The sequence below is a fragment of the Dreissena polymorpha genome, chromosome 6 (assembly GCF_020536995.1).
Source record: "Dreissena polymorpha isolate Duluth1 chromosome 6, UMN_Dpol_1.0, whole genome shotgun sequence".
Lineage (NCBI taxonomy): Eukaryota > Metazoa > Mollusca > Bivalvia > Myida > Dreissenidae > Dreissena > Dreissena polymorpha.
Window position 1 is genome coordinate 746247 of NC_068360.1, and position 24045 is coordinate 770291.

General features: G+C 37.3%; 2 long non-coding RNA genes across 2 annotated transcripts in view; both read right to left on the reverse strand.

The window, feature by feature from the left end:
* Nucleotides 1–7563: 7563 nt before the first annotated feature.
* Nucleotides 7564–15166, reverse strand: LOC127834562 (uncharacterized). Its single transcript, XR_008027997.1, has 2 exons — nucleotides 12494–15166; nucleotides 7564–7712 (listed from the first exon to the last, which is right to left on the reverse strand). It is a non-coding gene; the product is annotated as an uncharacterized LOC127834562 (long non-coding RNA).
* A 4680-nt stretch (nucleotides 15167–19846) lies between these two features.
* Nucleotides 19847–24045, reverse strand: part of LOC127834560 (uncharacterized) — a 27775-nt gene continuing 23576 nt past the window's right edge. Inside the window, exons 2-3 of the long non-coding RNA XR_008027994.1 lie at nucleotides 21064–21132; nucleotides 19847–20262 (exon numbers count right to left, since the gene is read on the reverse strand). This is a non-coding gene — a long non-coding RNA (uncharacterized LOC127834560). The remainder of the gene's footprint in view (nucleotides 20263–21063; nucleotides 21133–24045) is intronic.

Below are 24045 nucleotides of genomic sequence, written 5' to 3' on the forward strand. Positions count from 1 at the left end.
TGCACTAAGTTCACTTAAATAATGTACTAAGCTTCACTAAATTTTAACTTTACTGAAGTTAACAAGTATCTACTACAATGTATGCAAATGTAGAAATCAATACACACACAAAAAACACAATTGTTAATCAAAGGTATTAACTGCTACCAAATTGTTCAAATTAAACAACAAGTCAAAATAAGTGACACTGCTTTCAAATTAATTGATATCAACTCAATCAATTTGAAATTATCAATTAACGAGTAACTAAAATAAAATGAATATTTAATTCAGAAAACAATTCAAATGCAAAAGTTCAGATATGTGAACTTGACCGCACACAACTACAATATGTATTTTTAACAACTATCATGTAACACATAGTCTTAATACTAATTGTTCTAATTAATTCTATTTACTAACATTAAAATACTGATTTAACTATTATTAATTTCTACTTGCTTTCAATATCAATGCAATCTGAAAATTGTTTAATTAAATTATTTAATTAGTTTTATTAAAATTAACCTTAATTACTACAAGTCAATGTCAAGATAAATCAGTTAAATATCATTTCCATCTTAAGAGACACAATCTTATAGTAATTAAATTATTTATAATATTTTTGTTTTTGTTTGTACTGTCTAACTCATAAAGTATCATACTTCAACTAAATAGCATTATCATATGCAATAATTGTTCAAGTATTCCTGTTTAAAGAAGAACTAAAGATTTAATTTCAATGCAAACTAACTTCTCTTATCCAATTTCTTCTTTATTATGTCCCATCAGAACATGTGCTTTGAAGCTTAATTCTCCCAACTTAAGAAATACCGTAATTACTCTATGTTTTCGGACACTTAAAAATAATTATTTTCTTTCGTGTCCGAAAATTTAGATACGAAAAATATTTAAAAATTACGAGTGTCCGAAAATTTTGAAACATACATGTTATGGTAGTTTGTCAATTATTGTAATGAAATAAAACCAATTATAAATGTGCAATAACTTTATTGTGTTGTACTCTCCTTTACCTGCTGCAAATCAAGTACAACTTCACTTATTTACAATCGCTTACCTGAAATGGTTTGTAAAAAACGTCATAAAAACAACCATACTGCTTCCTGAATACTATAAAATTTCAAGCGCTGTTGGGTGAAACCATCGTTTATTTAACGGGTATACATTGTAATCTACCCAATAACGCAATTGTAATGGTCCATTGCCCTCAGGGCATTCTATGCCAGGTTTTATTATGTTAAACCGGTTGTAAAACTCCATGATCGAAGGGTCCCAGATAAGCGAAAACAGGGCAAAAATCTAGTAAACTAGTGCTCTTAAATATACTGTCCAAAACATTGGAGTGATTAATTATGGACGAAAATCCGTATGTCCGAAAATATAGAGTCACGAAAAATAATAATTTTGGCTAAAAAAGAGGGTGTCCGAAAACTTAGAGTGTCCGAAAACTTAGAGTAATTACGGTAGGTCAATGGTCAGTTGATTTAGTCAACCAATGATACAAGACACTCCAGACCAGTGTCAAATGATGTCACTATGGGGAATACCTCTATAGCCAATCAAATGAGAGTTCAAAATAAAGAACAATCTGTGTCAAGTAATGATCAATGATGCATGAGCTTGTCAAAATATTTACATGAAAATGTGTAACGAAGTGCATTCATACATGTATTTACATTATACTGGTACTTCAGTCTTCAGTGATTACTGTTTGAATTATGCTCTGTACACTAAAAGTACAAACTGGTTTAATTACAGTATTAAAGATACCAAAGACCTGTATTCAAGGTTGCAATGTACTAAACAAGCTAAAAGAATGAAAATAAATGCATATTTAGTAGTTTAAGACATTTAGTGTAAGAAACATCACCAGGGTTTGCAAAATGGTAGAACCAACCATCTGGCCCCCTTTGGAGGAGATAAGGCAGAAACAGGCAGAAAAGTGTAAGACAAGACGGACCTATGGTAGAATCAACCATCTGGCCTGCTTGGGAGGGAGAGAAGGCAGAAACAGGGAGAAGAGTGTAAGACAAGACAGACCTATGGTAGAACCAACCATCTGGCCCGCTTGGGAGGAGAGAAGGCAGAAACAGGAATGAGAGAGGAAGACAAGACGGACCTATGGTAAACCCAACCATCCGGCCCAGGTTAGTTGAGATGGAGCAAGGATGACAGGTTTAGAAAGGTGAGCCGTTTGGTAAACCCAACCATCCGGCCCAGGTTAGTTGAGATGGAGCGAGGATGACAGGTTTAGAAAGGTGAGCCGTTAGGTAAACCCAACCATCTGGCCCAAGAAGTTAGTGGAGATGGAAGCAAGGAGGTTTAGAAAGGCGAGCCGTTAGGTAAACCCAACCATCCGGCCAAGGAGATTAGTGGAGATGGATGCAAGGATGAGAGGTTTAGAAAGGCGAGCCATTAGGTAAACCCAACCATCCGGCCCAGGTTAGTTGAGATGGAAGCAAGGATGAAAGGTTTAGAAAGGTGAGCCGTTAGGTAAACCCAACCATCCGGCCCAAGAAGTTAGTGGAGATGGAAGCAAGGAGGTTTAGAAAGGCAAGCCGTTAGGTAAACCCAACCATCCGGCCAAGGAGATTAGTGGAGATGGATGCAAGAATGAGAGGTTTAGAAAGGTGAGCCGTTAGGTAAACCCAACCATCCGGCCCAAGAAGTTAGTGGAGATGGAAGCAAGAAGGTTTAGAAAGGCAAGCCGTTAGGTAAACCCAACCATCCGGCCAAGGAGATTAGTGGAGATGGATGCAAGAATGAGAGGTTTAGAAAGGCGAGCCGTTAGGTAAACCCAACCATCCGGCCCAAGAGGTAAGTGGAGATGGAAGCAAGGATGAGAGGTTTAGAAAGGTGAGCCGTTAGGTAAACCCAACCATCCGGCCCAAGAAGTTAGTGGAGATGGAAGCAAGGAGGTTAAGAAAGGCGAGCCGTTAGGTAAACCCAACCATCCGGCCAAGGAGATTAGTGGAGATGGATGCAAGAATGAGAGGTTTAGAAAGGCGAGCCGTTAGGTAAACCCAACCATCCAGCCCAGGATAGTTGAGATGGAGCAAGGATGAGAGGTTTAGAAAGGTGAGCCGTAAGGTAAACCCAACCATCCAGCCCAAGAGATTAAAGGAGATTTAAGGAGATGGAAGCAAGGATGAGAGGTTTAAAAAGGCGAGCCGTTAGGTAAACCCAACCATCCGGCCCAGGTTAGTTGAGATGGAATCAAGGATGAGAGGTTTAGAAAGGTGAGCCGTTAGGTAAACCCAACCATTCGGCCCAAGAAGTTAGTGGAGATGGAAGCAAGGAGGTTTAGAAAGGCGAGCCGTTAGGTAAACCCAACCATCCGGCCAAGGAGATTAGTGGAGATGGATGCAAGGATGAGAGGTTTACAAAGGCGAGCCGTTAGGTAAACCCAACCATCCGGCCCAAGAGGTAAGTGGAGATGGAAGCAAGGATGAGAGGTTTAGAAAGGTGAGCTGTTAGGTAAACCCAACCATCCGGCCCAAGAGATTCAAGGAGATGGAAGCAATGATGAGAGGTTTAAAAAGGCGAGCCGTTAGGTAAACCCAACCATCCGGCCCAGGTTAGTTGAGATGGAAGCAAGGATGAGAGGTTTAGAAAAGTGAGCCGTTAGGTAAACCCAACCATCCGGCCCAAGAAGTTAGTGGAGATGGAAGTAAGGAGGTTTAGAAAGGCGAGCCGTTAGGTAAACCCAACCATCCGGCCAAGGAGATTAGTGGAGATGGATGCAAGGATGAGAGGTTTAGAAAGGCGAGCCGTTAGGTAAACCCAACCATCCGGCCCAAGAAGTTAGTGGATATGGAAGCAAGGAGGTTTAGAAAGGCGAGCCATTAGGTAAACCCAACCATCCGGCCAAGGAGATTAGTGGAGATGGATGCAAGGATGAGAGGTTTAGAAAGGCCAGCCGTTAGGTAAACCCAACCATCCGGCCCAGGAGGTTAGTGGAGATGGAAGAAAGGATGACAGGTTTAGAAAAGGGAGCCGTTACGTAAACCCAACCATCTGGCCCATGATTCCAACCACTTCTTTAAAGTACAAACAAAAATATGGCCACAGTTATGAAACATGCACAGAATATAGGCACTTGCAAACTGCAGAATACGAGAATTTACAGATACCAAAACAAAACCAACAAGGGTTGTTTGTAAAACATGCATGCCCCCCATATGGGCTGTCCGTTGTAGTGGCAGCCATTGTGTAAATACGTTTTTTGTCACTGTGACCTTGACCTTTGACCTAGTGACCTGAAAATCAATAGGGGTCATCTGCGAGTCACGATCAATGTACCTATGAAGTGTCATGATCCTAAGCAAAAGCGTTCTTGAGTTATCATCCGAAAAACAATTTACTATTTCGGGTCAACGTGACCTTGACCTTTGACCTTGTGACCTCAAAATCAATAGGGGTCATCTGCGAGTCATGATCAATCTACCCATGAAGTTTCATGATCATAGGCGTATGCGTTCTTGAGTTATCATCCGGAAACCATTTAACTATTTCGGGTCACCGTGACCTTGACCTTTGACCTAGTGACCTCAAAATCAATAGGGGTCATCTGCGAGTCATGATCAATGTACCTATGAAGTTTCATGATCCTATGCCCAAGCGTTCGAGTTATCATCTGACAACCACCTGGTGGACGGACCGACAGACCGACATGAGCAAAGCAATATACCCCCTCTTCTTCGAAGGGGGACATAAAAATTCCAAATGTTGATGGGGCTTTACAATCTGCTGATGACTCACTGCTTCAACACTATGACTTGTTATTTATATTTGCAACATCACAATTATCAAATCACGTGAGATACAAAATAAAATACACATTATTGTTAATACAATAAATCCTAACCTTTATTTAGTAATATTAACTTAATATATAACAATGAACAAATGATCAGCTCTAAAATATGCCTGCTTACACTCAAGACTGCCCAGAACACAATAAATCTATCTTAAAAATAGAGGGAAAGTGTCACTTGAATAAACTGGTTTAAACTCAGTCAAGTGTTACAACTGGTCAGTGTGTGAGACATCTGTCTCAGTGTGTTATTTTGCCGTCTGTAGGTATCGGTTTCCATGTTTATTCTCGCACAGCTTCTGAAATTCTCAAAGTATATTAGTACCAATGATAATTGGTGTTGTTTCTGAAAATGTTGTATCAGGTGAAATAAGAAATAAAGCTGGTTGCTGTTCAGTATCTTGGACACCATCTGTTGTATCTAGTTCAACTTCAATGTAACCAGAGTATGGCAATCTAGAACCACTGGCACATTCAATGTTCATAATGTCTGAAACAGTTAAAAGATTAATGTTGATCATAAATTCACAAATTCTACTTGCAAACAGCTTAAATACACATAAACACTTCTATCTAATTAATCTTACTCACTTAAAACTATCAGTGCATTCACTGAAATAATTAAAACATTTAACCTTTGAGATTAATTAAAATAAAATTTAAATGAGAATTCAAACATAAATCTGAAAAAAAATCATTATTAGTTCATCATCTATTTCAATACACAATGTACTCAGGATATGCAAAGAGTTTTACTTAATTAATGCACTTAAGTTCTATTAAATAATGCACTGAGTTTTATTGTATTAATGCACTAATTTCAATTAATTAATGCACTATGTTTTATTTAACTAATGCACTAACTTCAATTTAATAATAAGTTTCACTTAGTTAATACACGTTGTTTCACTTAACTAATGCACTAAGTTCACTTAAATTATGTACCAAGTTCACTTAAATAATGTACTAAGTTCACTTAAATAAATCACTTAGTTCACTTAAATAATGCACTAAGTTCACTTAAATAATGCACTAAGTTCACTTAAATAATGTACTAAGCTTCACTAAATTTTAACTTTACTGAAGTTAACAAGTATCTACTACAATGTATGCAAATGTAGAAATCAATACACACACAAAAAACACAATTGTTAATCAAAGGTATTAACTGCTACCAAATTGTTCAAATTAAACAACAAGTCAAAATAAGTGACACTGCTTTCAAATTAATTGATATCAACTCAATCAATTTGAAATTATCAATTAACGAGTAACTAAAATAAAATGAATATTTAATTCAGAAAACAATTCAAATGCAAAAGTTCAGATATGTGAACTTGACCGCACACAACTACAATATGTATTTTTAACAACTATCATGTAACACATAGTCTTAATACTAATTGTTCTAATTAATTCTATTTACTAACATTAAAATACTGATTTAACTATTATTAATTTCTACTTGCTTTCAATATCAATGCAATCTGAAAATTGTTTAACTAAATTATTTAATTAGTTTTATTTAAATTAACCTTAATTACTACAAGTCAATGTCAAGATAAATCAGTTAAATATCATTTCCATCTTAAGAGACACAATCTTATAGTAATTAAATTATTTATAATATTTTTGTTTTTGTTTGTACTGTCTAACTCATAAAGTATCATACTTCAACTAAATAGCATTATCATATGCAATAATTGTTCAAGTATTCCTGTTTAAAGAAGAACTAAAGATTTAATTTCAATGCAAACTAACTTCTCTTATCCAATTTCTTCTTTATTATGTCCCATCAGAACATGTGCTTTGAAGCTTAATTCTCCCAACTTAAGAAATAGGTCAATGGTCAGTTGATTTAGTCAACCAATGATACAAGACACTCCAGACCAGTGTCAAATGATGTCACTATGGGGAATACCTCTATAGCCAATCAAATGAGAGTTCAAAATAAAGAACAATCTGTGTCAAGTAAAGATCAATGATGCATGAGCTTGTCAAAATATTTACATGAAAATGTGTAACGAAGTGCATTCATACATGTATTTACATTATACTGGTACTACAGTCTTCAGTGATTATTGTTTGAGTTATGCTCTGTACACTAAAAAGTACAAACTGGTTTAATTACAGTATTAAAGATACCAAAGACCTGTATTCAAGGTTGCAATGTACTAAACAAGCTAAAAGAATGAAAATAAATGCATATTTAGTAGTTTAAGACATTTAGTGTAAGAAACATCACCAGGGTTTGCAAAATGGTAGAACCAACCATCTGGCCCGCTTTGGAGGAGATAAGGCAGAAACAGGCAGAAGAGTGTACGACAAGACGGACCTATGGTAGAATCAACCATCTAGCCTGCTTGGGAGGGAGAGAAGGCAGAAACAGGGAGAAGAGCGTAAGACAAGACAGACCTATGGTAGAACCAACCATCTGGCCCGCTTGGGAGGAGAGAAGGCAGAAACAGGAATGAGAGAGGAAGACAAGACATACCTATGGTAGAACCAACCATCTGGCACACTTGGGAGGGAGAGAAGGCAGAAACAGGGAGAAGAGTGTAAGACAAGACAGACCTATGGTAGAACCAACCATCTGGCCCGCTTGGGAGGGCAGAGAAGGCGGAAGCAGGGAGAAGATTGTTAAACAAGACGGACCTATGGTAGAACCAACCATCTGGCCCGCTTGGGAGGTTAGAGAAGACGGAAGCAGGGAGAAGATTGCAAGACAAGACGGACCTATGGTAGAACCAACCATCTGGCCCGCTTGGGAGGAGAGATAAGGCAGAAACAGGGATGAGAGAGGAAGACAAGACGGACCTATGGTAGAACCAACCATCTGGCCTGCTTGGGAGGGAGAGAAGGCAGAACAGGGAGAAGAGTGTAAGACAAGACAGACCTATGGTAGAACCAACCATCTGGCCCGTTTGGGACGGGAAATAAGGCAGAAACAGGGAGAAGAGTGTAAGACAAGACTGGCCTATGGTAGAACCAACCATCTGACCTGCTTTGGAGGAGAGATAAGGCAGAAACAGGCAGAAGAGTGTAAGATATGACGGACCTATGGTAGAACCAACCATCTGGCCTGCTTGGGAGGGAGAGAAGGCAAAAACAGGGAGAAGAGTGTAAGACAAGACTGACCTATGGTACAACCAACCATCTGGCCTGCTTTGGAGGAGAGATAAGGCAGAAACAGGCAGAAGAGTGTAAGACAAGACGAACCTATGGTAGAACCAACCATCTGGCCTGCTTGGGAGGGAGAGAAGGCAGAAACAGGCAGAAGAGTGAAAGACAAGACGGACCTATGGTAGAACCAACCATCTGGCCTGCTTGGGAGGAGAGATAAGGCAGAAACAGGGAGAAGAGTGTAAAACAAAAAAAACCTATGGTAGAACCAACCATCTGGCCTGCTTGGGAGGAGAGAGAAGGCAGAAACAGGGAGAAGAGTGTAAGACAAGACAGACCTATGGTAGAACCAACCATCTGGCCCGCTTTGGAGGAGATAAGGCAGAAACAGGCAGAAGAGTGTAAGAAAAGACAGACCTAGGGTAGAACCAACCATCTGGCCCGCTTGGGAGGAGAGAGAAGGCAGAAACAGGGAGAAAAGTGTAAGACAAGACAGACCTATGGTAGAACCAACCATCTGGCCCGCTTTGGAGGAGATAAGACACAAACAGGCAGAAGAGTGTAAGACAAGACGGACCTATGGTAGAACCAACCATCTGGCCCGCTTTGGAGGAGATAAGGCAGAAACAGGCAGAAGAGTGTAAGAAAAGACAGACCTAGGGTAGAACCAACCATCTGGCCCGCTTTGGAGGAGAGAGAAGGCAGAAACAGGGAGAAAAGTGTAAGACAAGACAGACCTATGGTAGAACCAACCATCTGGCCCGCTTTGGAGGAGATAAGGCAGAAACAGGGAGAAGAGTGTAAGACAAGACAGACCTATGGTAGAACCAACCATCTGGCCCCTTGGGAAGAGAGAGAAGGCAGAAACAGGGAGAAGAGTGTAAGACAAGACAGACCTATGGTAGAACCAACCATCTGGCCCGCTTGGGAGGGGAGACAAGGCAGAAGCAGGGATGAGAGAGGAAGACAAGACGGACCTATGGTAGAACCAACCATCTGGCCTGCTTGGGAGGGAAAGAAGGCAGAACAGGGAGAAGAGTGTAAGACAAGACAGACCTATGGTAGAACCAACCATCTGGCCCGCTTGGGACGGGAAAGAAGGCAGAAACAAGGAGAAGAGTGTAAGACAAGACGGACCTATGGTAGAACCAACCATCTGGCCCGTTTGGGAGGGCAGAGAAGGCGGAAGCAGGGAGAAGATTGTAAGACAAGACGGACCTATGGTAGAACCAACCATCTGGCCCGCTTGGGAGGAGATAAGGCAGAAACAGGCAGAAGAGTGAAGTTTCATGATCCTAGGCGTATGCGTTCTTGAGTTATCCGGAAACCATTTTACTATTTCGGGTCACCGTGACCTTGACCTTTGACCTAGTGACCTCAAATCAATAGGGGTCATCTGCGAGTCATGATCAATCTACCTATGAAGTTTCATGATCATAGGCCAAAGCGTTCTTGAGTCATCATCTGACAACCACCTGAAGGACGGACCGACAGACCGACCGACAGACAGACCGACCGACATGAGCAAAGCAATATACCCCCTCTTCTTCGAAGGGGGCATAAAAATAGAGGGAAAGTGTCACTTGAATAAACTGGTTTAAACTCAGTCAAGTGTAACAACTGGTCAGTGTGTGTCATATGATGACATCTGTCTCGGTGTGTTAAAGTTCTGAAAGAAGTAAACCAAGGATATGTTAATTTTGCCGTCTGTAGGTATCGGTTTCCATGTTTATTCTGGCACAGCTTCTGAAATTCGCAAAGTATATTAGTACCGATGATAATTGGTGTTGTTTCTGAAAATGTTGTATCAGGTGAAATAAGAAATAAAGCTGGTTGCTGTCCAGTATCTGGGACACCATCTGTTGTATCTCGTTCAACTTCAATGTAACCAGAGTATGGCAATCTAGAACCACTGGCACATTCAATGTTCATAATGTCTGAAACAGTTAAAAGATTAATGTTGATCATAAATTAACAAATTCTACTTGCAAACAGCTTAAATACACATAAACACTTCTATCTAATCAATCTAACTCACTTAAAACTATCAGTGCATTCACTGAAATAATTAAAACATTTAACCTTTGAGATTAATTAAAATAAAATTTAAATGAGAATTCAAACATAAATCTGAAAAAAAAATCATAATTAGTTCATCATCTATTTCAATACACAATGTACTCAGGATATGCAAAGAGTTTTACTTAATTAATGCACTTAAGATCTATTAAATAATGCACTGAGTTTTATTGTATTAATGCACTAATTTCAATTAATTAATGCACTATGTTTTATTTAACTAATGCACTAACTTCAATTTAATAATAAGTTTCACTTAATTAATACACTTTGTTTCACTTAACTAATGCACTAAGTTCACTTAAATTATGTACCAAGTTCACTTAAATAATGTACTAAGTTCACTTAAATAAATCACTTAGTTCACTTAAATAATGCACTAAGTTCACTTAAATAATGCACTAAGTTCACTTAAATAATGTACTAAGCTTCACTAAATTTTAACTTTACTGAATTTAACAAGTATCTACTACAATGTATGCAAATGTAGAAATCAATACACACACAAAAAACACAATTGTTAATCAAAGGTATTAACTGCTACCAAATTGTTCAAATTAAACAACAAGTCAAAATAAGTGACACTGCTTTCACATTAATTGATATCAACTCAATCAATTTGAAATTATCAATTAACGAGTAACTAAAATAAAATGAATATTTAATTCAGAAAACAATTCAAATGCAAAAGTTCAGATATGTGAACTTGACCGCACACAACTACAATATGTATTTTAAACAACTATCATGTAACACATAGTCTTAATACTAATTGTTCTAATTAATTCTATTTACTAACATTAAAATACTGATTTAACTATTATTAATTTCTACTTGCTTTCAATATCAATGCAATCTGAATGAAAATTGTTTAATTAAATTATTTAATTAGTTTTATTTAAATTAACCTTAATTACTACAAGTCAATGTCAACATAAATCAGTTAAATATCATTTCCATCTTAAGAGACACAATCTTATAGTAATTAAATTATTTATAATATTTTTGTTTTTGTTTGTACTGTCTAACTCATAAAGTATCATACTTTAACTAAATAGCATTATCATATGCAATATGATTTAATTATAACTGATATAATATAACTGATTTAACTATTATTAATTTCTACTTGCTTTCAATATCAATGCAATCTGAATGAAAATTGTTTAATTAAATTATTTAATTAGTTTTATTTAAATTAACCTTAATTACTACAAGTCAATGTCAACATAAATCAGTTAAATATCATTTCCATCTTAAGAGACACAATCTTATAGTAATTAAATTATTTATAATATTTTTGTTTTTGTTTGTACTGTCTAACTCATAAAGTATCATACTTTAACTAAATAGCATTATCATATGCAATAATTGTTTAAGTATTCCTGTTTAAAGAAGATCTTAATTTCAATGCAAATTAACTTCTCCTAACCAATTTCTTCTTTATTATGTCCCATCAGAACATGTGCTTTGAAGCTTAATTCTCCCAACTTAAGAAATAGGTCAATGGTCAGTTGATTTAGTCAACCAATGATACAAGACACTCCAGTCCAGTGTCAAATGATGTCACTATGGGGAATACCTCTATAGCCAATCAAATGAGAGTTCAAAATAAAGAACAATCTGTGTCAAGTAATGATCAATGATGCATGAGCTTGTCAAAATATTTACATGAAAATGTGTAACGAAGTGCATTCATACATGTATTTACATTATACTGGTACTTCAGACTTCAGTGATTACTGTTTGAGTTATGCTCTGTACACTAAAAGTACAAACTGGTTTAATTACAGTATTAAAGAGACCAAAGACCTGTATTCAAGGTTGCAATGTACTAAACAAGCTAAAAGAATGAAAATAAATGCATATTTAGTAGTTCAAGACATTTAGTGTAAGAAACATCACCAGGGTTTGCAAAATGGTAGAACCAACCATATGGCCCGCTTTGGAGGAGATAAGGCAGAAACAGGCAGAAGAGTGTAAGACAAGACGGACCTATGGTAGAATCAACCATCTGGCCTGCTTGGGAGGGAGAGAAGGCAGAAACAGGGATAAGAGTGTAAGACAAGACGGACCTATGGTAGAACCAACCATCTGGCCAGCTTTGGAGGAGATAAGGCAGAAACAGGCAGAAGAGTGTAAGAAAAGACAGACCTATGGTAGAACCAACCATCTGGCCTGTTTGGGAGGAGAGATAAGGCAGAAACAGGGAGAAGAGTGTAAGACAAGACAGACCTATGGTAGAACCAACCATCTTGCCCCTTGGGAAGAGAGAGAAGGCAGAAACAGGGAGAAGAGTGTAAGACAAGACAGACCTATGGTAGAACCAACCATCTGGCCCGCTTGGGAGGGGAGACAAGGCAGAAGCAGGGATGAGAGAGGAAGACAAGACGGACCTATGGTAGAACCAACCATCTGGCCTCCTTGGGAGGGAAAGAAGGCAGAACAGGGAGAAGAGTGTAAGACAAGACAGACCTATGGTAGAACCAACCATCTGGCCCGCTTGGGACGGGAAAGAAGGCACAAACAGGGAGAAGAGTGTAAGACAAGACGGACCTATGGTAGAACCAACCATCTGGCCCGCTTGGGAGGGCAGAGAAGGCGGAAGCAGGGAGAAGATTGTAAGACAAGACGGACCTATGGTAGAACCAACCATCTGGCCCGCTTGGGAGGAGATAAGGCAGAAACAGGCAGAAGAGTGAAGTTTCATGATCCTAGGCGTATGCGTTCTTGAGTTATCATCCGGAAACCATTTTACTATTTCGGGTCACCGTGACCTTGACCTTTGACCTAGTGACCTCAAATCAATAGGGGTCATCTGCGAGTCATGATCAATCTACCTATGAAGTATCATGATCATTGGCCAAAGCGTTCTTGAGTTATCATCTGACAACCACCTGAAGGACGGACCGACAGACCGACCGACAGACAGACCGACCGACATGAGCAAAGCAATATACCCCCTCTTCTTCGAAGGGGGGCATAAAAATAGAGGGAAAGTGTCACTTGAATAAACTGGTTTAAACTCAGTCAAGTGTAACAACTGGTCAGTGTGTGTCATATGATGACATCTGTCTCGGTGTGTTAAAGTTCTGAAAGAAGTAAACCAAGGATATGTTAATTTTGCCGTCTGTAGGTATCGGTTTCCATGTTTATTCTGGCACAGCTTCTGAAATTCGCAAAGTATATTAGTACCGATGATAATTGGTGTTGTTTCTGAAAATGTTGTATCAGGTGAAATAAGAAATAAAGCTGGTTGCTGTCCAGTATCTGGGACACCATCTGTTGTATCTCGTTCAACTTCAATGTAACCAGAGCATGGCAATCTAGAACCACTGGCACATTCAATGTTCATAATGTCTGAAACAGTTAAAAGATTAATGTTGATCATAAATTCACAAATTCTACTTGCAAACAGCTTAAATACACATAAACACTTCTATCTAATCAATCTAACTCACTTAAAACTATCAGTGCATTCACTGAAATAATTAAAACATTTAACCTTTGAGATTAATTAAAATAAAATTTAAATGAGAATTCAAACATAAATCTGAAAAAAAAATCATTATTAGTTCATCATCTATTTCAATACACAATGTACTCAGGATATGCAAAGAGTTTTACTTAATTAATGCACTTAAGTTCTATTAAATAATGCACTGAGTTTTATTGTATTAATGCACTAATTTCAATTAATTAATGCACTATGTTTTATTTAACTAATGCACTAACTTCAATTTAATAATAAGTTTCACTTAATTAATACACTTTGTTTCACTTAACTAATGCACTAAGTTCACTTAAATTATGTAACAAGTTCACTTAAATAATGTACTAAGTTCACTTAAATAAATCACTTAGTTCACTTAAATAATGCACTAAGTTCACTTAAATAATGCACTAAGTTCACTTAAATAATGTACTAAGCTTCACTAAATTTTAACTTTACTGAAGTTAACAAGTATCTACTACAATGTATGCAAATGTAGAAATCAATACACACACAAAAAACACAATTGTTAACCAAAGGTATTAACTGCTACCAAATTGTTCAAATTAAACAACAAGTCAAAATAAGTGACACTGCTTTCAAATTAATTGATATCAACTAAATCAATTTGAAATTATCAATTAAAGAGTAACTAAAATAAAATGAATATTTAATTCAGAAAACAATTCAAATGCAAAAGTTCAGATATGTGAACTTGACCGCACACAACTACAATATGTATTTTTAACAACTATCATGTAACACATAGTCTTAATACTAATTGTTCTAATTAATTATATTTACTAACATTAAAATACTGATTTAACTATTATTAATTTCTACTTGCTTTCAATATCAATGCAATCTGAATGAAAATTGTTTAATTAAATTATTTAATTAGTTTTATTTAAATTAACCTTAATTACTACAAGTCAATGTCAAGATAAATCAGTTAAATATCATTTCCATCTTAAGAGACACAATCTTATAGTAATTAAATTATTTATAATATTTTTGTTTTTGTTTGTACTGTCTAACTCATAAAGTATCATACTTCAACTAAATAGCATTATCATATGCAATAATTGTTCAAGTATTCCTGTTTAAAGAAGAACTAAAGATTTAATTTCAATGCAAACTAACTTCTCTTATCCAATTTCTTCTTTATTATGTCCCATCAGAACATGTGCTTTGAAGCTTAATTCTCCCAACTTAAGAAATAGGTCAATGGTCAGTTGATTTAGTCAACCAATGATACAAGACACTCCAGACCAGTGTCAAATGATGTCACTATGGGGAATACCTCTATAGCCAATCAAATGAGAGTTCAAAATAAAGAACAATCTGTGTCAAGTAATGATCAATGATGCACGAGCTTGTCAAAATATTTACATGAAAATGTGTAACGAAGTGCATTCATACATGTATTTACATTATACTGGTACTTCAGACTTCAGTGATTACTGTTTGAGTTATGCTCTGTACACTAAAAGTACAAACTGGTTTAATTACAGTATTAAAGATACCAAAGACCTGTATTCAAGGTTGCAATGTACTAAACAAGCTAAAAGAATGAAAATAAATGCATATTTAGTAGTTCAAGACATTTAGTGTAAGAAACATCACCAGGGTTTGCAAAATGGTAGAACCAACCATCTGGCTCGCTTTGGAGGAGATAAGGCAGAAACAGGCAGAAGAGTGTACGACAAGACGGACCTATGGTAGAATCAACTATCTAGCCTGCTTGGGAGGGAGAGAAGGCAGAAACAGGGAGAAGAGTGTAAGACAAGACAGACCTATGGTAGAACCAACCATCTGGCCCGCTTGGGAGGAGAGAAGGCAGAAACAGGAATGAGAGAGGAAGACAAGACATACCTATGGTAGAACCAACCATCTGGCACGCTTGGGAGGGAGAGAAGGCAGAAACAGGGAGAAGAGTGTAAGACAAGACAGACCTATGGTAGAACCAACCATCTGGCCCGCTTGGGAGGGCAGAGAAGGCGGAAGCAGGGAGAAGATTGTTAAACAAGACGGACCTATGGTAGAACCAACCATCTGGCCCACTTGGGAGGGAAGAGAAGACGGAAGCAGGGAGAAGATTGCAAGACAAGACGGACCTATGGTAGAACCAACCATCTGGCCCGCTTGGGAGGACAAATAAGGCAGAAACAGGGATGAGAGAGGAAGACAAGACGGACCTATGGTAGAACCAACCATCTGGCCTGCTTGGGAGGGAGAGAAGGCAGAACAGGGAGAAGAGTGTAATACAAGACAGACCTATGGTAGAACCAACCATCTGGCCCGTTTGGGACGGGAAATAAGGCAGAAACAGGGAGAAGAGTGTAAGACAAGACTGACCTATGGTAGAACCAACCATCTGACCTGCTTTGGAGGAGAGATAAGGCAGAAACAGGCAGAAGAGTGTAAGATATGACGGACCTATGGTAGAACCAACCATCTGGCCTGCTTGGGAGGGAGAGAAGGCAAAAACAGGGAGAAGAGTGCAAGACAAGACTGACCTATGGTAGAACCAACCATCTGGCCTGCTTTGGAGGAGAGATAAGGCAGAAACAGGCAGAAGAGTGTAAGACAAGACGGACCTATGGTAGAACCAACCATCTGGCCTGCTTGGGAGGGAGAGAAGGCAGAAACAGGCAGAAGAGTGAAAGACAAGACGGACCTATGGTAGAACCAACCATCTGGCCTGCTTGGGAGGAGAGATAAGGCAGAAACAGGGAGAAGAGTGTAAGACAAGACAGACCTATGGTAGAACCAACCATCTGGCCTGCTTGGGAGGAGAGAAAAGGCAGAAACAGGGAGAAGAGTGTAAGACAAGACAGACCTATGGTAGAACCAACCATCTGGCCTGCTTTGGAGGAGATAAGGCAGAAACAGGCCGAAGAGTGTAAGACAAGACGGACCTATGGTAGAATCAACCATCTGGCCTGCTTGGGAGGGAGAGAAGGCAGAAACAGGGAGAAGAGTGTAAGACAAGACGGACCTATGGTAGAACCAACCATCTGGCCCGCTTTGGAGGAGATAAGGCAGAAACAGGCAGAAGAGTGTAAGAAAAGACAGACCTAGGGTAGAACCAACCATCTGGCCTGCTTGGGAGGAGAGAGAAGGCAGAAACAGGGAGAAAAGTGTAAGACAAGACAGACCTATGGTAGAACCAACCATCTGGCCCGCTTTGGAGGAGATAAGGCAGAAACAGGCAGAAGAGTGTAAGACAAGACAGACCTATGGTAGAACCAACCATCTGGCCCCTTGGGAAGAGAGAGAAGGCAGAAACAGGGAGAAGAGTGTAAGACAAGACAGACCTATGGTAGAACCAACCATCTGGCCCGCTTGGGAGGGGAGACAAGGCAGAAGCAGGGATGAGAGAGGAAGACAAGACGGACCTATGGTAGAACCAACCATCTGGCCTGCTTGGGAGGGAAAGAAGGCAGAACAGGGAGAAGAGTGTAAGACAAGACAGACCTATGGTAGAACCAACCATCTGGCCCGCTTGGGACGGGAAAGAAGGCAGAAACAGGGAGAAGAGTGTAAGACAAGACGGACCTATGGTAGAACCAACCATCTGGCCCGTTTGGGAGTGCAGAGAAGGCGGAAGCAGGGAGAAGATTGTAAGACAAGACGGACCTATGGTAGAACCAACCATCTGGCCCGCTTGGGAGGAGTTAAGGCAGAAACAGGCAGAAGAGTGAAGTTTCATGATCCTAGGCGTATGCGTTCTTGAGTTATCCGGAAACCATTTTACTATTTCGGGTCACCGTGACCTTGACCTTTGACCTAGTGACCTCAAATCAATAGGGGTCATCTGCGAGTCATGATCAATCTACCTATGAAGTTTCATGATCATAGGCCAAAGCGTTCTTGAATTATCATCTGACAACCACCTGAAGGACGGACCGACAGACCGACCGACAGACAGACCGACCGACATGAGCAAAGCAATATACCCCCTCTTCTTCGAAGGGGGCATAAAAATAGAGGGAAAGTGTCACTTGAATAAACTGGTTTAAACTCAGTCAAGTGTAACAACTGGTCAGTGTGTGTCATATGATGACATCTGTCTCGGTGTGTTAAAGTTCTGAAAGAAGTAAACCAAGGATATGTTAATTTTGCCGTCTGTAGGTATCGGTTTCCATGTTTATTCTGGCACAGCTTCTGAAATTCGCAAAGTATATTAGTACCGATGATAATTGGTGTTGTTTCTGAAAATGTTGTATCAGGTGAAATAAGAAATAAAGCTGGTTGCTGTCCAGTATCTGGGACACCATCTGTTGTATCTCGTTCAACTTCAATGTAACCAGAGTATGGCAATCTAGAACCACTGGCACATTCAATGTTCATAATGTCTGAAACAGTTAAAAGATTAATGTTGATCATAAATTAACAAATTCTACTTGCAAACAGCTTAAATACACATAAACACTTCTATCTAATCAATCTAACTCACTTAAAACTATCAGTGCATTCACTGAAATAATTAAAACATTTAACCTTTGAGATTAATTAAAATAAAATTTAAATGAGAATTCAAACATAAATCTGAAAAAAAAATCATTATTAGTTCATCATCTATTTCAATACACAATGTACTCAGGATATGCAAAGAGTTTTACTTAATTAATGCACTTAAGTTCTATTAAATAATGCACTGAGTTTTATTGTATTAATGCACTAATTTCAATTAATTAATGCACTATGTTTTATTTAACTAATGCACTAACTTCAATTTAATAATAAGTTTCACTTAATTAATACACTTTGTTTCACTTAACTAATGCACTAAGTTCACTTAAATTATGTACCAAGTTCACTTAAATAATGTACTAAGTTCACTTAAATAAATCACTTAGTTCACTTAAATAATGCACTAAGTTCACTTAAATAATGCACTAAGTTCACTTAAATAATGTACTAAGCTTCACTAAATTTTAACTTTACTGAAGTTAACAAGTATCTACTACAATGTATGCAAATGTAGAAATCAATACACACACAAAAAACACAATTGTTAATCAAAGGTATTAACTGCTACCAAATTGTTCAAATTAAACAACAAGTCAAAATAAGTGACACTGCTTTCAAATTAATTGATATCAACTCAATCAATTTGAAATTATCAATTAACGAGTAACAAAAATAAAATGAATATTTAATTCAGAAAACAATTCAAATGCAAAAGTTCAGATATGTGAACTTGACCGCACACAACTACAATATGTATTTTTAACAACTATCATGTAACACATAGTCTTAATACTAATTAATTCTATTTACTAACATTAAAATACTTATTTAACTATTATTAATTTCTACTTGCTTTCAATATCAATGCAATCTGAATGAAAATTGTTTAATTAAATTATTTAATTAGTTTTATTTAAGTCTATTACTATCAGTCAATGTCAAAATAAATCAGTTAAATATCATATACATCTTAAGAGACACAATCTAACAGTTATTAAATTATTAATAATATTTTTGTTTTTGTTTGTACTGTCTAACTCATAAAGTATCATACTTCAACTAAATAGCATTATCGTATGCAATAATTGTTTAAGTATTCCTGTTTAAAGAAGATCTTAATTTCAATGCAAATTAACTTCTCCTAACCAATTTTTTCTTTATTATGTCCAGCCAGAACATGTGCTTTGAAGCTTAATTCTCCCAACTTAAGAAATAGGTCAATGGTCAGTTGATTTAGTCAACCAATGATATAAGACACTCCAGACCTGTGTCAAATGATGTCACTATGGGGAATACCTCTATAGCCAATCAAATGAGAGTTCAAAATAAAGAACAATCTGTGTCAAGTAATGTTCGATAATGCATGAGCTTGTCAAAATATTTACATGAAAATGTGTAAGGAAGGGCATTTATACATGTATTTACATTATACTGGTACTTCAGACTTCAGTGATTACTGTTTGAGTTATGCTCTGTACACTAAAAGTAGGAACTGGTTTAATTACAGTAATAAAGATACAAAAGACCTGTATTCAAGGTTGCATTGTACTAAACTAGCTAAAAGAATGAAAATAGATGCATATTTAGTAGTTCAAGACATTTAGTGTAAGAACCATCACCAGGGTTTGCAAAAAATGGGGTTATAGTTAGATTTCAGTGAAATCACTGTCTACAATATCACTTCCAGCAAATATCAAATATTCGGATCTGCAGTTATTTGAACAGAGATTTTACAAATTACACAAAAATAAGCACTAAATAATAAAATAACCAGTTTGGACTGGGAAACTATAACTGCAGTTCCTGAATATTTTGAAAACAATGTGTACTATATTTTGAAAACAATGTGTACTCACGATACTGTTACAGGTTACATCTGCGAAATTGGCCACTAGATCACAATGTCACTATCCAGTCCTTTAATTTGCAGCGGCACTGGTTAAAGTCACACACTTCACATAACACACAAAATTCAGTGTCACTGATAAAACACAATAAAAACTGATAAAGTTCTAGTCCGTAGATCCTCCAAACTTGAACGTGAAGGACGCAATGGTCTTGTCCCCCGTTGGGCGCCATTTGTAATATAGTGTCTTTCTGGTTGGGTTCAATGTTGAATCTCATTATGGTCAGTATATAAAACTTTAAACAATATCTTTCAATAATATTGTATTCAATTTTATAATAGTGTTCATAAGAAAATGTTTATCACGAAACACTGTACAGTAGAGTTACACAATTCCCTGTAGATTGGATCAAGACTTTTAAAGCCCTGCAATTACACAATAACATACACATAAATATCATATAGAAAACATATAGAATAACCTGCAAGTAAATCATGTTCACACATAAACTTATTAACAGGATGTGTTCTAGTGTCCCAATTAAAATAATCCTTTACACATGTATAAATATTCTTTAGGCAATACATATGATAATACAATGCATAGACAAGGGACAAAATTGTCACAAAACCAGGTTTTCATTGTGAAAAAAAATCTGATAAAGGGAGACAACTCAAACTGAACTTTGAAATGAACAAACAAAATTAACCCCCTTTGTAAGTTTGTTTTAAAATAAATATATTTTTAGTCGTGGCGACCTTGACATTGGAGATATTGACGTGATTCTTTCGTGCGACACACCGTCCCATGATGGTGAACAAATGTGCCAAATGATTTTAAAATCTCATAATGAATGACATAGTTATAGCCCAGACAAGCTCAGTTATGGCTATTTTTTACCTTTGAACTCAAAGTGTGACCTTGACCTTGGAGATATTGACGTAATTTTTTTCGCGCGACACACCGTCTAATGATGGTTAACAAATGTGCCAAATGATTTTAAAATCTCACAATAAACGACAAAGTTATGGCCCGGACAAGCTTGTTCCGCCCGGCTGCCAGCCCGCCAGCCCGCCAGCCAGCTCGCCCGCATTCGCCAATCTAATAACCAGTTTTTTCCTTCGGAAAACCTGGTTAAAAACAGTTAACATCACAGATATAAATTAGAAACAAAAGTTATGTTTTCTTCTCTTTCACACATACACACAGAATACATATCAACATACCAAATGTGGTTTGGGCTTTTACATCAGTCTGTCTGCCTCTCTTGTCTCACTGACTCGTGATGGTTAAAACTGCAACATAAGATTTATGGTGCACAATAGAAAGAGAGTGATAACTGCATATAGGACTTACAAAATGGAAAAGCACAGTACTCTCCCAAATACAGGTTTATACACAAAACCTCAAAACAAAGTATTTACAAGTAGAGCACTACCCATTTGCAATTGATTCAAAAGTATATAATAACTACAAAAATGTACAAAAGTGTATTTCATGTTTAATACAAATTAGTTCTAACCTGGTAAGAAGAAATACAAATGAAGTTATAAAAATCTGCAGCTCAAGCAAAAACTGACTGCTGACACTTTGACTGTCCAGAACACAATGCAAAAGAGAGGGAAAAATAATCTGGCTGAACAGGTTTTAAAATCAATCAACTGTTGTAATTGGTCACAGTGGTCACCTGACTGAGTTGATTTAAAGTCAGTCAACTATGACATTTGGTCACAGTGGTCTAAGATAGATAATTGACTGATAGAATTATTGGAAATTCTACCTGGTTACACCGTTACAGTGTTTTTATAGTCATTCAAAGCTTTCAATTAATCTTCACCAATTATCATTCCCCAGTACCAATCCTGTTTTAATCAACCTGTAATAGATAAGTTGGCATATGATGACCACAAATCTTCAAAACAATTGTTGTAGCACATGTAGTGTTAAGTAGGAAAATAAATTGTACTTTATATGTTACAGTGCTCTGTTGGTCCTCTGACAGAATAGAAGCCCACTCATGTCATCAACTAACAAGAGCTGTCAAAAGACAGCGCGCACGACTATTCCAGTGCTTGACAGAATAACATAAGCCATCATGGGGAAATTGTTCATATTCAATAAGGTCAAGGTAATATAGTCATATTCTAAGTGGAAGAGGACCATAATTGAAACAAATTGATTGCTTATGTTTTAAAGAAGTTGTACTTTATAGATGATTCTGAGTTCAGGTATATTTTCCACAATCTATTGAACATTTGTAAAGAAATAAAACAAACTAATAAGATTTTATTTCAAGTTTGATAGCAATAGCTTGGGTAGCATGGTTGGAAGCTCCTTCAAAAATAAAATAAAAAAATATTTGTTGTTCTTTTTTTACCATGTTGGGGGGGGGGGTTGTAGGGGGGTGAAGAGGGGTGTATTATGTGGGAGTGTGGTCATTTATTAATGATCTTTCAAAAACAAGAGCTTATCACAGTAGTGCCAAATCCCGCCGACATGTGTTTGCTTGTATGATAACATTTGTTTTAGAGATTAGAATAATATTTTTAAAACAAATAAAAAGAGATAATTAAAAAACTATGGCTGAAAGAGTTATGGTTCACAGCACTTCTCCTAGTTGCCATCTGTTTATATTTCAAGTTTCAAGTAAATCCCTTCAGTAGATTTAGAGGTATGCTCCGGACAAAAATTTACTTTGAAATTCAATAAAGGGAGATAATTCAAAAACTAAGGTAGTAAAAGTTATGGTTCTTAGTCACTGCACTACTCCTACTTGCCATCTGTTCATATATGAAGTTTCAAGTAAATCCCTTCAGTAGATTTAGAGTAATGCTCAAAAATTTACTTTAAAATTATATAAAAGGGGAGATAATTCAACAACTATGGTAGATAGAGTTATGGTTCTTCTCCTAGTTGCCATCTGTATATATTGTAAGTTTAAAGTAAATCCATTCAATAGATTTGGAGTTATGCTCTGGACAAAGTTTCGGACAGACAGACAGATGGACAGACAGACGGGACCAATTACTATATCCCCTCAAAAAAAAATTCAGCGGGAATAATAAGAAACAAGAGGGCCAAGATGGCCCTTGTTCGCTCACCTGAGAGGAGTCGGTTCATTCAATCTTTACCAAACGTCAAACTTGACCTAGATATTGTCCAAACATTTTCACTATATACATATAGATGCCCCGCCTACTGGCGGCCATGTTTTTTCACCGATACAGACCATTTTCAAACACGTCTGAGATATCAATAAAGCCAATGTTTTGACCAACTTTCATATTAATCAACTGACCGGAACCATTTTCGAACTCAACTCTCATATCAAGGAAACAAACGTTCTGACCAAATTTCATGAAAATTGGGCAAAAAATGTGACTTCTAGAGTGTTCACATGTTTTCACTCTATTCCAGGGATCATATTTTTTTCGGTTTTGTCGGTCCTAGACCGATTGGGGTCAGGAAAGACCAATTGAAAATCCCAGTCGGCCCGATTCTGTTTGCTATTAAAATTCCCATGTCATGCAATCGATTACACAGTGTACATGCTAACACACTCTAATGACATTCTTATCTCGATTAGGTGTGATAAACCATTTGCTGCAGTCTCTAAACCGGTCAGGACCGGTTAATTGCACGTCAGACCAAGAATCAAAAACTTGTGAACAGCGGATTTAAGACGCATCCGAAAAGACGCCTCTGAATGCATGCGCTGTAACTAAACAAAACATGCCGATACATTTTCTACCAGCATAATAATTCGGTAATATAATTATGAATGAAAGTCGCGGATCTGATCGACAGAACAGCCGAAAGTTATTTTTATGGGCAGAACTTCACATAAAATAGTACACAAGAAAAATAATATACATTTAATAAATCTTTAGTAAAACCGTGTAAGAATCAAAATAATTCGTGTACTCTATACTTTGTTATCCCCACGCTTTTTGAAAAAAAGGTGGGGATATTGTGGTTATCTCCGCCGTCCGTCCGTCCGTCTGTCTGTCTGTCCGTCCGTCCTGGCCACTATCTCCTCCTACACTAAAAGCACTAGAACCTTGAAACTTACACACATGGTAGCTATGAGCATATGTGCGACCCTGCACTATTTGGAATTTTGATCTGACCCCTGGGTCAAAAGTTATAGCGGTTGGGGTGGGGCCGCGTCAGAAATTATCACTCATTTTTTTAGGTTATTTTACATT